Source organism: Eretmochelys imbricata, chromosome 21 (assembly GCF_965152235.1).
Source record: "Eretmochelys imbricata isolate rEreImb1 chromosome 21, rEreImb1.hap1, whole genome shotgun sequence".
In the NCBI taxonomy this organism is placed as follows: Eukaryota; Metazoa; Chordata; order Testudines; family Cheloniidae; genus Eretmochelys; species Eretmochelys imbricata.
This window is the reverse complement of record NC_135592.1, coordinates 2,642,026-2,653,132: the sequence shown is the minus strand read 5'-3', so window position 1 is coordinate 2,653,132 and position 11,107 is coordinate 2,642,026. Positions and strand designations below refer to the sequence as shown.

Sequence of the window (11,107 nt, the reverse complement as noted above, 5' to 3'; positions counted from 1 at the left end):
ACAAAGAGAAGCTAAAAGTCCACAATCCTTGGGTAGTGTAAATAAGCATAGTTCCATCAACTTTGGCTGAGCTACACTGCTTTACAGCAGCTGACGATCTGTCCCTTTCTCCCTAAGAGCTGTTTACCTGAACACAATTCTCATTAAAAATAAAAGGATCAGTCACTGGTTTACTACAGTTCTTCACTACAAAGGAATTGCTGCTTAGGACGATTTAGAAATTGCTTTGTTTTAGACAAAAGCTTTGTTTCTTTTGTTCTAATTTTGAGCTTTCAGGTAGGGATTGTCTTGTACAGTGCCCAAGTGGTAAATAATAATAATAAATACTACAACTAGAAAACCAGCCCAGCTACAAAGTGGCTCATGGAGCATGTGATTTCATCAGAACAAGTTTCTTATCATGGACTAAAACCATTCTGGAGTACTTCTAAAACAACAACAACAAAATAATCCATGTGAACACTCTCTCTCTTGGGAATCAATTAATGTGATAGAAAGAAAGGCTTAAACTCCAATGAGTGAGTGGTTTGCTCCAGGAACTGAGCTGACAGATGACTAAATTCTCATCTTATTTACCTTTCAATTTGTCCTGTACTCTTCCTATTAGAATTAGGTTTGGCAAAAATACAGAATTTTTTCTGCAGACAACACCTGCTCTACATTGCTTTCTTATTAGAGAGGTAGTATTTGCATAACCGACGTTTTAAAAAAAAAAAAAACAACCCAGGAAAGATGCTGCTCAGTGTGAAGGCAATTTCTCTGTTGTCACTGTCATCACTCATTTTCTTCACTTCAGAAATAGTTACGTTATTCTGTCTAAGCAGCAAAGGAAAATTGTATCTTTCCAGTAATAATGCATTACAATAACAACACATTTAATTAGAGGTTTGTGAAATGCTTTAAAGATTATAAGGTCTGGGAATGTAAATTATTACTTTTAATTTTTCCTGGTGTCTTATTTAGGATCTCAAAGCACTTTTCAAACATGAATTAAGCCTCAAAACTCTTCTGCAGCAGGTATTATGACTCTGTGAAAAGCACTATAAAAGAGTGCAGTAGCATCATTATTATTTTACTAATGAGAAAACTGAGGCACAGAAATTTTGACTTGCCCAGCATCACAAAGTGAAGCCCTGGAAGAGGTAGAATTTTAACCAACATGTCTAAGATCAATCCACTAGGGGCTGCAAAGTAATAAAATTCCATCTTATTTTTGTATTATGGTAGTACCAAACAGATCTCACCATTGCCGGACAACCAACAAGGGTATTATATATAAAAGCCTCCTTGATTTATCTCATCTGTATCAAAGCAAGGAGGCTTTTCCAAAGAAGCTGGAAGACAACTAGGGACGGCTTGCTCAAGTATGGCCTCTCAAGAAAGTGTGGAAAAAACATGGCATTTCAAAATGTACGCAGGTATGACTAGCGAAAAGCATAATTTTTTCCATAATGATTCAGGGATGTGAATCATGGTAAATTAATGCTGCTGACAAGAAGAAAACTGAAGCTTTTGAAATGTGGTGTTGGCAACAACTCTTGCTATCTCCTGTATGGGGTGGGGGGCGGAGGAAGACAAATGCCTATATTAGAAATATTATTTGAGAGAAGCAGATCCTGATGTCAGAAAGAAAAAGATGCAAACTTATGTATTTTGGTCACAACAGCTGCAGAGATTGAAACTTGCAAAAGTTATTATGGAAGAAATGATAGAGGATCACCCTAGTAGGGGACAACCAGCAAGGAGATGGATGGATGATGGTGTGCAGCAGATCAGTGAGGGGACAGCTGCTGAGCGCTGTAAATTAGTGATGGATCATGAAGGCTTCTGAAAATTCTGCTATGATGTCACCACCAGTCAGACATGACTACGTGATTTACTTAGTCCATAGAGGGCCCAACCATGACTGAGATCCTATTTTGCTTTGCACTGCACAAAACCAAGATGCTACCTGTCCTAAAAAGCTTACAGTCTAAATATGTGCTCAGAATGCAAAATCAGATGATGTCTTAGCACTGTGATAGAAGTGACAAAACCTTGGGGAGGGGGCTGACCTCTCGTTTGAGGCTGCAAGAAGAGTGCCTGCCTGGAAGAGAGAGGAGCCATCCTGCCTTGGTGCTTCACTTGCGCCATCTGACACCGGCCAGGCTTCCTCCCTGTACTGGCCTGAAGGAACCAAACAAGCAGAGCCAGCCTGAGGACTACGCCAGCAGTGGGCTGCATTATTGATATGGCACACGGTCAGCACCCAAGAGGACCAGGGACAGCTGCCCCCCTTCCCTACCCCAGGCTGGGGGCAGCAATGGGGAAGTTCCTACTCCCGTCCTTTCCCACCCCCAGCCTGGGGGCAGAGACAGGGAAGTTCCTCCCCCCTTCCCTGCCCCCCCCCGTCCTTTCCCACCCCCAGCCTGGGGGCAGAGACGGGGAAGTTCCTCCCCCCTTCCCTGCCCCCCCCCGTCCTTTCCCACCCCCAGCCTGGGGGCAGAGACGGGGAAGTTCCTCCCCCCTTCCCTACCCCCCCCCGCCCTTTCCCACCCCGGCTGGGGGCAGAGACGGGGAAGTTCCTCCCCCCTTCCCTGCCCCCCCCGCCCTTTCCCACCCCCGGCTGGGGGCAGAGACGGCGAAGTTCCTCCCCCCTTCCCTGCCCCCCCCCGCCCTTTCCCACCCCCGGCTGGGGGCAGAGACGGCGAAGTTCCTCCCCCCTTTCCCTGCTCCCCCCCGCCCTTTCCCACCCCCAGCTGGGGGCAGAGACGGGGAAGTTCCTCCCCCCTTCCCTACCCCCCCCCCCGCCCTTTCCCACCCCGGCTGGGGGCAGAGACGGGGAAGTTCCTCCCCCGCGCCCTTTCCCACCCCCGGCTGCGGGGGGGGGGCTCCGAGCCGCCCCGCCCCGGGCACTGCACGGCCTGCGAACAGCGCCCCCCCAGGGCCAGGGCCTCCGCCTGCAAGCCCAGCCTCAGACTCCGCCCCCGGAAGTGACGCGTCAATCACAGCCCCGCGCTCTCCTTCCAGGGCCGCGAACAAAAGGGATTTTCAGCCCCGCGCCCCGCCCCTCTGCTCCCAGCGCCGCGCCCTGGTTGGCTGGCGGCGGCCCCGGCGGCCGGCTCCCCGCTCCGCCCCGCTCTTCCGCTCGCTGATTGGCTGTGGGTCCCGGGCGGTGGGGTCGGCGATTGGCCGGCGCGATGTCAGTCGCAGCGGGGCCGGGCGGAGGCGCCTGGATGGGGCGCGCGGCCGGCTGGTAGCGGCGGCGGGTGCGGAGCTGGACGGGGCCCCGGTCAGGTCAGTGTGTCGCCTGGGGGGCGCTGCCTTCGCCCCCAGGTCCGCGCGCGCCCGGGGAGCCGTTGGGGGGCGCGTGACCCCCCCCCTCCGGCACGCTCCGCCGGTTGGGGGCGGGCGCCGGGCTCCGAGGCGGGGGCGGGCGCCGGGCTCGCGCCAGGTGCCCCGGGGGGGAGGGGAGTTAGCAGCTGCTCCTGGCGCGTGGGGGCCGCTGCGGGGGCGGGACCCTGCGCCGTGGGAGCCGCTAGCGTGCCCCAGGGTAGCGCAGCGGTCCCGCTTTGAGCCCGTGTCCGAGCCTTGGGCGGGGGTTGTGCCGCTCCCCCCCCCCCCAGAGCAGGGGCGGGCAGGACAGCCCCCCGCGCGTCCAGCGCCGGGCACGGGGCTGATGCCTCCGGCGTTGCCGGCCAGAGGGTATCGACTGTCTGCTGGTTTTGCAGGGGTGAAGCGGGCAGCCGGGTGCGTCGGTACACAGAGCTCCTGGGGGAGCTTGCGCACGCACCTCTGTGAAAATTATCTCCTGCACGGTGTACCAAGCCAGGGTCCCTTCGTTGTGTGATTGCTGTGCTTTCGTTGTGTGTCACGCGGAAACAGTCCTCGCGGCGTGACGGTTTCTGGAGTTCGTTCACTCATCTCTCCTCCATGCAAACACAAACACTTTTGCAGTGGGAAAAGAGAACGGAATAGAGGACGGTCCATAAGTATCTGAAGGACGGATACACCGTGGGGTGGGGGAGAACTGCATTTGTGCAAAAGGGTTTCCCGTGGACTGCCATGAAGAAAGGAGTTCTTCAGGCTGAAGTGTGCGCCTCTCCCCTCTTCCCCAAGTTCAAAACAATGAGAGGGACATGGAGTGGACTTCCAGAGGAAGTAATGTTGCTATTGTTTTGGCCCATCTTAAACTAGACTAGACAGAACACTAGAGAATGTAGAGAAAAATATCTCTCATCAAGGCTGGATATAGTCTTTGGAATCCTGAATGTTATAACCCAGAGTATGCAGAGAGGTAGCTGAGTTGGTCCCAGGGTGTTAGAGAGAGAAGGTGGGTGAGGTTCAATAAAAGATATTACCTCATCCACCTTGTGTCTTTAATAACTCAGAGTAAAAGTTCTTGACATCTGTAGGAGGAAGTGGGTTCTTACCTGGAAGATGGAGCAGAAGCTAAAAGTGAAAATCATAAAAGGTTGCATAGTGGCATCCTATGGAGAGAAATGATAAGCAAACTAATAAGAGAGCAAACAAAGGCAGCAGGTTCCTATCTTCAGATACTGAAGATGTTGAACTGGAACTGGCCTCTCTATGTTACAGGAAAGAGGCAGAGACAACTTAACAACTATTGGCAAAGCAAAGATAGGGGCAAACTGGTAGCAGACGTGCATAGGCACATGTCATTCTGAGGTATGCATCTGATGAAGTGAGCTGTAGCTCACGAAAGCTTATGCTCTAATAAATTTGTTAGTCTCTAAGGTACCACAAGTACTCCTGTTCTTTTTATCATTCTGAATAGAGATGCTAAAATGGCCATCACAAATCCCTCACCCTGCAGTAAAGCCATTAACAGGGTTATCAGGGCTTTAAAACGGTGAAATTGACTATTCTTTCTCTGTGTAAAACAACAAAAACAACACCCAACTTAAAGCTGTTATCTTCCAAGCCTTTTCTAAATAATCTGTCTCTAATTTATTATGTAGATATTTAATAATCTTTGGTAAGAAAACTTAAGGTTTTTGCCTTTTTTCTTATCTACAATTTGGACTGTGAAGCGAAAGTTAAAAGGTTGATAACTTATGTGTGTTTTAAAAAAAAGCTATATTTTTGTGGATTCTCCTAGCAATTCTTTGTTTGCGTGTTGCTGAAACATGAATTTGGGGAGATAAATAGGCAACAGGCCACCTATCCTTATGAACCAGTTTTGGGGCGTCTAGATTTGACAAACAATCCGGTCATCTTTTTTAAAATTTAGATCAGTCATTTTGGATAGTTCCTTTTTAGGTGTCTCCAAGTTACACAATCTGGTCTGTGTGCACAGTATTCATGAACCAGTGTTTGACATCTCCGAGAACAGACTCTGACTCAGAGGCACAGTAGATGTCATGAAATTTTACATCTTTGGTGTGTAATGGATGGAGTGCTGGCTGAGGCTCTAGCTGACACCATTGCTGGCTATTTCACAGACCAGTATTGGAATTAGCTCTGAAAATCCTCTCTTCTCTAAGTGAAGGACAGATAGAGTCATGAAGAGTATCGGTCAGGGAATTGCTGACAGAATAAAGTAAGGAACAGAAATGTATCTAATTAAGTCTCAAAAATTTACCAGACGTTTACTAGCCTTAGAACTAAGCCTAATAGTGAGAGGTTTATACAAAAGGCAAGGGTGGGGAAGCGCCCTCTACGGGCCAAGCCCTGGAGTAGTGCCTCCATGAGAAACCCAGAACTCCTGCTCATGAGGAAGGGGAGGATATTGCTTCAGGATCTTGGCTATTGCAAGAAAGTGAGGAAAAAATTCTCTGCCACTCTACTCTTTACTAGTCTGCTTTTATGTGTGGATCCTCTTCTGTGAGGAACACACGGCCTACTTCTCTTTCCTTGCTTAGTAGGTTTTATGCTACAGGTATGACATCCTACATCCAGTTAAACTTTCCCCAAGCATGAAATTGACATGAATCTTGAATTTCTCCCTGCTATTCAGAACCATCAGGGCTTCAGTGAAAATGGCTTTGGTTTATTAACTACTCTGCTGTTGCTCAGCAAGGCTTCCAGCAGCAATAGAGTCACTGGAGCTGTCTGTGCACAGACTCAGGAAGACAAAATTTTATCTACCAACCTCTGAAATGTAAACCACATGTATCTTTGCAAACATTCGGGCTAGAAACATAGTGCCCCATGCTATAAGGTGCTGAACGCATCTGAATTCAGTTGGTGTTAAAGGTATTTAGGACTTAACAGTGTCAGGCCATATATGTATGTAGCGGCAAGAAGACGTGGATTTTTCAGGCTCTTTATCTAAACATTCGTTTTTAGAAGAAAGCTCTCTAACCTGAGATGATTGACCCCAGAAATGTCTGGTCAGTCCATCCTTAACACAAACATGCTTCCGTTGTGCATTTTAAAAAAGTTTTGGTCTTAACTGGCTCCCAGCCAGAAAAAAGTTTTCATGTGTTTGTGCAAAGCATCTTAGTTTGAAGGTGGCTTATTTTGTGTTTGTATTTGACTTAAAGATATGTATTATTTGGCTTTTAGTCTTGAGTCCTCTTCCAGAGCTTTTGTCTGCAGAGCATTACCACAGCACAGGACAGAGATTAGGGGATAGTGGAAATGAATAGGTGATTTCCTTTTTCTTAAATGAAGAGATTTGCCACCCAGTGATGTAGCTGGAGGATTTCATATACAGGGGTTTTGTGTGTGATATTTGTAGTCTGTAGTTCTAGAAAACAGAAGCATATAGTTCAGGGGGATTTTAGGGATGAGTTTGTCATCACAGTTTAAAGAATATTTTAAGAATAACTTGGTGTGGGGAACTTGTTATTTTGGGAGAGGGGTTGCTTTGTTTTTCTTTTCGTTTAAATCTTTCACCATCCCCCCCAAATAACCCTAAATACTACTCATTTTAACTTAAAATTCTGTTGTGGTTTTGGCTTACTGCCTAATACATTTGAGGAAAGACAAGAAATTAGAGAGAGTGGTATGCCTGTTCTTGAATAGTTAGCTGAAAGCACAGATGCAATATTCTATATACAACAGCATATTTTTATTTTGCTGATTTACAAACTATCCTTTCAGGTTCTTGCATGGCCTCTATCGCTGAGGTATCTGAACGCCTGTGAACTTCTGAAAATATCAGCCCTTTTTCAGTTATGAGGAGTTAAAATGAGGCTTATTCAGAGTTGTAGACACAGAAGCATTGTTGAAAAACCAGCATATTTGTAGCTATAGCGTATGAAAGGACAGGAAGTATCCCCAGTCATTAGAGGAAAATGCCCACTTCTGTTCTGTGTAAGATATTGCAAGGAAAAGCACAAGACACATGAGTCAAATCCTTTAGAGTATGTGGACTGTCTGACAGATCTCTATTACATACTCGGCTGTGGTGTGGTTAGGTTCTTGTCTGATTAGAACACTGGTCCCTTGGAAGTCATGGAGTATGTCATCAAGCTCTGTTGGAGTCAGTGGACCAGATTCTTCTGTTAGGCTAGGGACTTCAGATTTACACTCATGACTACAAACAGAATGTAGTAATAATAATCTGTGCAGGTATTATGCATGATTAAATATATTGAAATACTCCTATTATTTGGTAGCGTACCTCATCCTTTCCTCCAACAGTGTATGCTCAGAATAATTAGATTGAATATAAAACCAGTTTCAGATACATCTGTAAGATTATGTTTAAGTATTTATATTTAAAATTTCTTTTAATATTTATTTTTTGTCTATTTCATGTTAAATTCTGGAAAGTAGGTTATTTTAAGGGAAATATTGACCGGCTCAGAAGAAAATGTGCCATAAGAAATGTTGCTTTCAAGTATTAAAAATTATGTTTCTGCTGAAAAAAGCATAGCACAGCTAAAAGGAAGTTTACCTTTAGACAAACAATAAGCAGTTCTGTTTGTTTAAGCTCTGAAGTTTTGATTACTGTCTTAAAAGTAAAGGAGTACTTGTGGCACCTTAGAGACTAACCAATTTATTTGAGCATGAGCTTTCGTGAGCTACAGCTCACTTCATCAGATACTTAAAAGTGTAGCAGACCTCAGACTCAATAAAAATATTTATTCTGTAAGACTAAATACTATGTAGTTTTTGTGGTTTGATCTCTGTGTGTTCACACAGGTTAACATATTGCACTGGATGTGAACTGTAATGTTCTAATTGTTATTCCTAAGTATTGTTTTTAAAGTTGTAACTGGAGCTTTTTATTTAGGAATATAGAGGTACTCGGTCAATTCTCACCAGTTGCACATGAAAATCTACTTGGCAGGATGAATGTGTGTGTGGTATTAACAGGGGGAAATTGTGCAGGGATAGAGAGGGAACAGTCCTCTGAATAGCATTTAGAGGGAGGAAAATTAGAGAACTTAACAATATAAAGGACATGCCTAGAGTGACCCAGGATAGGATTCAGATAGACAACGGAATTTATTGGTGTAATGGCCTCTGAGTTATTTTTTTGATTCAGAGACATCTGGTGTTCTTGTGAAATTGGGCACTAAAATAAATGGGGTTGACTTTTAGTTCTTTCTCCTTCCCCCCACCAGCATCCCTCAAGATAAAAGGGCTAGATAGGTTCCATTTCTAAATGTGCATGGGTTCAGCGATGTGGGATCTGCAGGGTGTCATAAGTGACCTTTCCCAGTGTCTTAAAACCATAGTAGTACAAGTGCATTTTTTTCAAAATACTGTTTTAATTATGTCTGTCTTGTGAGATTTTCATTATTAAGACATACAGCATGGCTGGGTGAACTGTGCTCTGAGTACAGTTATCGCTTGCTTGTATGTGACTTGTTGCTGTTAGGCTGTATGTGTGTGTCCACCATCTCAAAGTATCTTGAGCTTCATGAAGTTGAAAATTAAAGTGCAAGCCAGTATACATACTGACTAGTTTATATAGCTTGTACTTTTGGTTTCTGTAAATAGTCTTACAGGAGTGTTATGAAGTGCTTATTTAGAATAATATCTTTGGGGGCAGGGACTCGGTTCTTTAGCACTTTGTAAGTGTATGGTGTTATAGAAATAGGACATGCTTTGGTCAAAGTATTACCATTTTGAATTATAAAGGTTAGCTCTGTGTTCTGATAACTTAGAACATATTGGATAGCCACCGTGCTTATGGCTGCAGGCAGTGTGAACTCCCCTCTTATTTGTACTTAAATCCAGTTTGTGAGCAGTGGTGGCAAGCAAATGCACCATAGTAGGAAACTCTCACAGCTTTGCAGAGGATGTGCTGATTGTGAGCTAATGCAGAAATAGGCATAATTCTCCATGTACTGCTGATAAAACAGATGCTGGGTTTCCATTTTTTCAGCGTGAAAATTGATGTTCAGAATAGTGCTAAATGTAGTAGTGTTAGTGCAGTTAGTTTTGTCACCTTTAGGACCTCGAAAATTACAGGGGAAAATATCAGCTTTCTTCAGTGATAAAAGAAAATATTTGTCTTATTTTAAATTTACATCTTCTCTTCACTGAACGAATACAACTTAATAGTGAACGTCTCTCAAAATATGATTTGATACTATTTCCTGTAAATATTGATTCAGTCTTAACCTTCATAAATTAGTCTGTGCAAGAACTGACTCACTGTTAAAATTAAGTCATGCATTTCCTGGGCAGATAGGATGTTGAGATTTAAAATCTGTCCATGGCAGTCATGCAGTTCATAAACTTAAAAGTGCCTACTTAAGCATGGTAAATTTTAAAAACTGAAAACAAAGCCAAATTCCCTGCTCTGGTCCCAACCTGTAAAATTAATTCTAGATAGTGATGGGAGTTGCTTTTTGGATGTTATGATTCTGTTCTCTGCTTCCGTTTATAAATGGCACTACACATTTTCTTTCTTCCCTGTACAAAATAGCTATTATAACTAGGCAGCTATTTCATAGACTAGAAGTGACATAATTGTCAACCAAACAATTCCAGGCATGAAAGAGGTGTCTTGTTTCTGGTCTTGCACAACTATCTCTCTAGAAAAGTATATTGATCAGTTTACAATTCTCCAGCAATTGTCTACTTACAGAATAGTCGTTAAGAATGCAATGTCTTATTGAAATGGGAATCTAATCAAGTTCATACAAATATGAGTCTCCTAAACTGGAAAAGCAGTAGAAATTTTAAGTGTAGATAATGAGATAAAATTGAGTACAAGAGGCTGCATGGCTGGTGGTTGAAGCAGAAGACTGAGAATGTGGATTTCTGGGTTGTCTTTCTGATTCTGCCACTGTTTGAGGGATGTTGGGAAAACACTTGATGCCTCTTCTGTAAAATGGAGGTGAGGCATACCTCACAGATGAGCTGAGGCTTTCTATGAGCAAGATTCACTGGGCTCCTTTGATGACTACAGAAAGGGAAAATATTAATTATATTATGATAAAATACACTAGATCACTAATGAACTTATTTGCTTTTTTTTAAAAAAAACGTTTTAAAAAAAATTAGATCAGTTTTTAGGTTTCTACTGATTCTTCTGTCAAAGGCATTTCTTTTCCAGCCTTGGCAGACCCTAGAATATTCCAGATTCTGGCTTCATGGCCAGCCAGCCTATACAGCAGAAGGAATGGTACATGTTGGAAGCCTGTCCTAGGGTGGGGGAACATCCAGGTTCCTGTGCAAAAGTTTATAGTTAAATTCTAAACTCCATGAACTCTCTTATACTAAAGAAAGAATACATTAAATGATTTAGTCTCTGCAAAATATCATGCAAAGAAACCTGGATGTATTACGGATGTTCAGACCATAGAAAAAGAACATGTCTACAAGTGGTTCCTGTGTCTGATTTATAGGGTGGAGTATGCCTCAGACAATAGCACCTGAATATGACCTCCCAGCAAAGTCTATCTGAAGCAATTGGAATAAATGTGGTTGAAAACTGTCTTGTATTTTTGAAGCCACTTAATGCAAGATGACAATGCCAAGTAACACTAAGCTTAGAAAGAGACCAGGGAACAAGTATGTCTCCTAACATGTGCCAAACTTAGTCTCAAGAATGTGCTCAAATGTCTGAAAATGGGCATATAAGCAGTCTAATTTCATTGGGAATCCACAGACGTTACTGATTAAGGATTAAAACTGCATGGGAACAGATTAGTTTTTGTAAAGGTATATTCAAAATGATTTGAGTAATTTCCTG

The 11,107-nt window shown here is 43.8% G+C and overlaps 1 protein-coding gene across 1 annotated transcript in view; it reads left to right on the top strand.

The window, feature by feature from the left end:
* The first annotated feature begins 3,158 nt into the window (after nucleotides 1-3,158).
* CTTNBP2NL (CTTNBP2 N-terminal like) overlaps nucleotides 3,159-11,107 on the top strand; it is a 34,296-nt gene continuing 26,347 nt past the window's right edge. The window contains exon 1 of the mRNA XM_077839359.1: nucleotides 3,159-3,276. The gene's annotated coding sequence lies outside the window, so the exon portion shown is untranslated. The remainder of the gene's footprint in view (nucleotides 3,277-11,107) is intronic.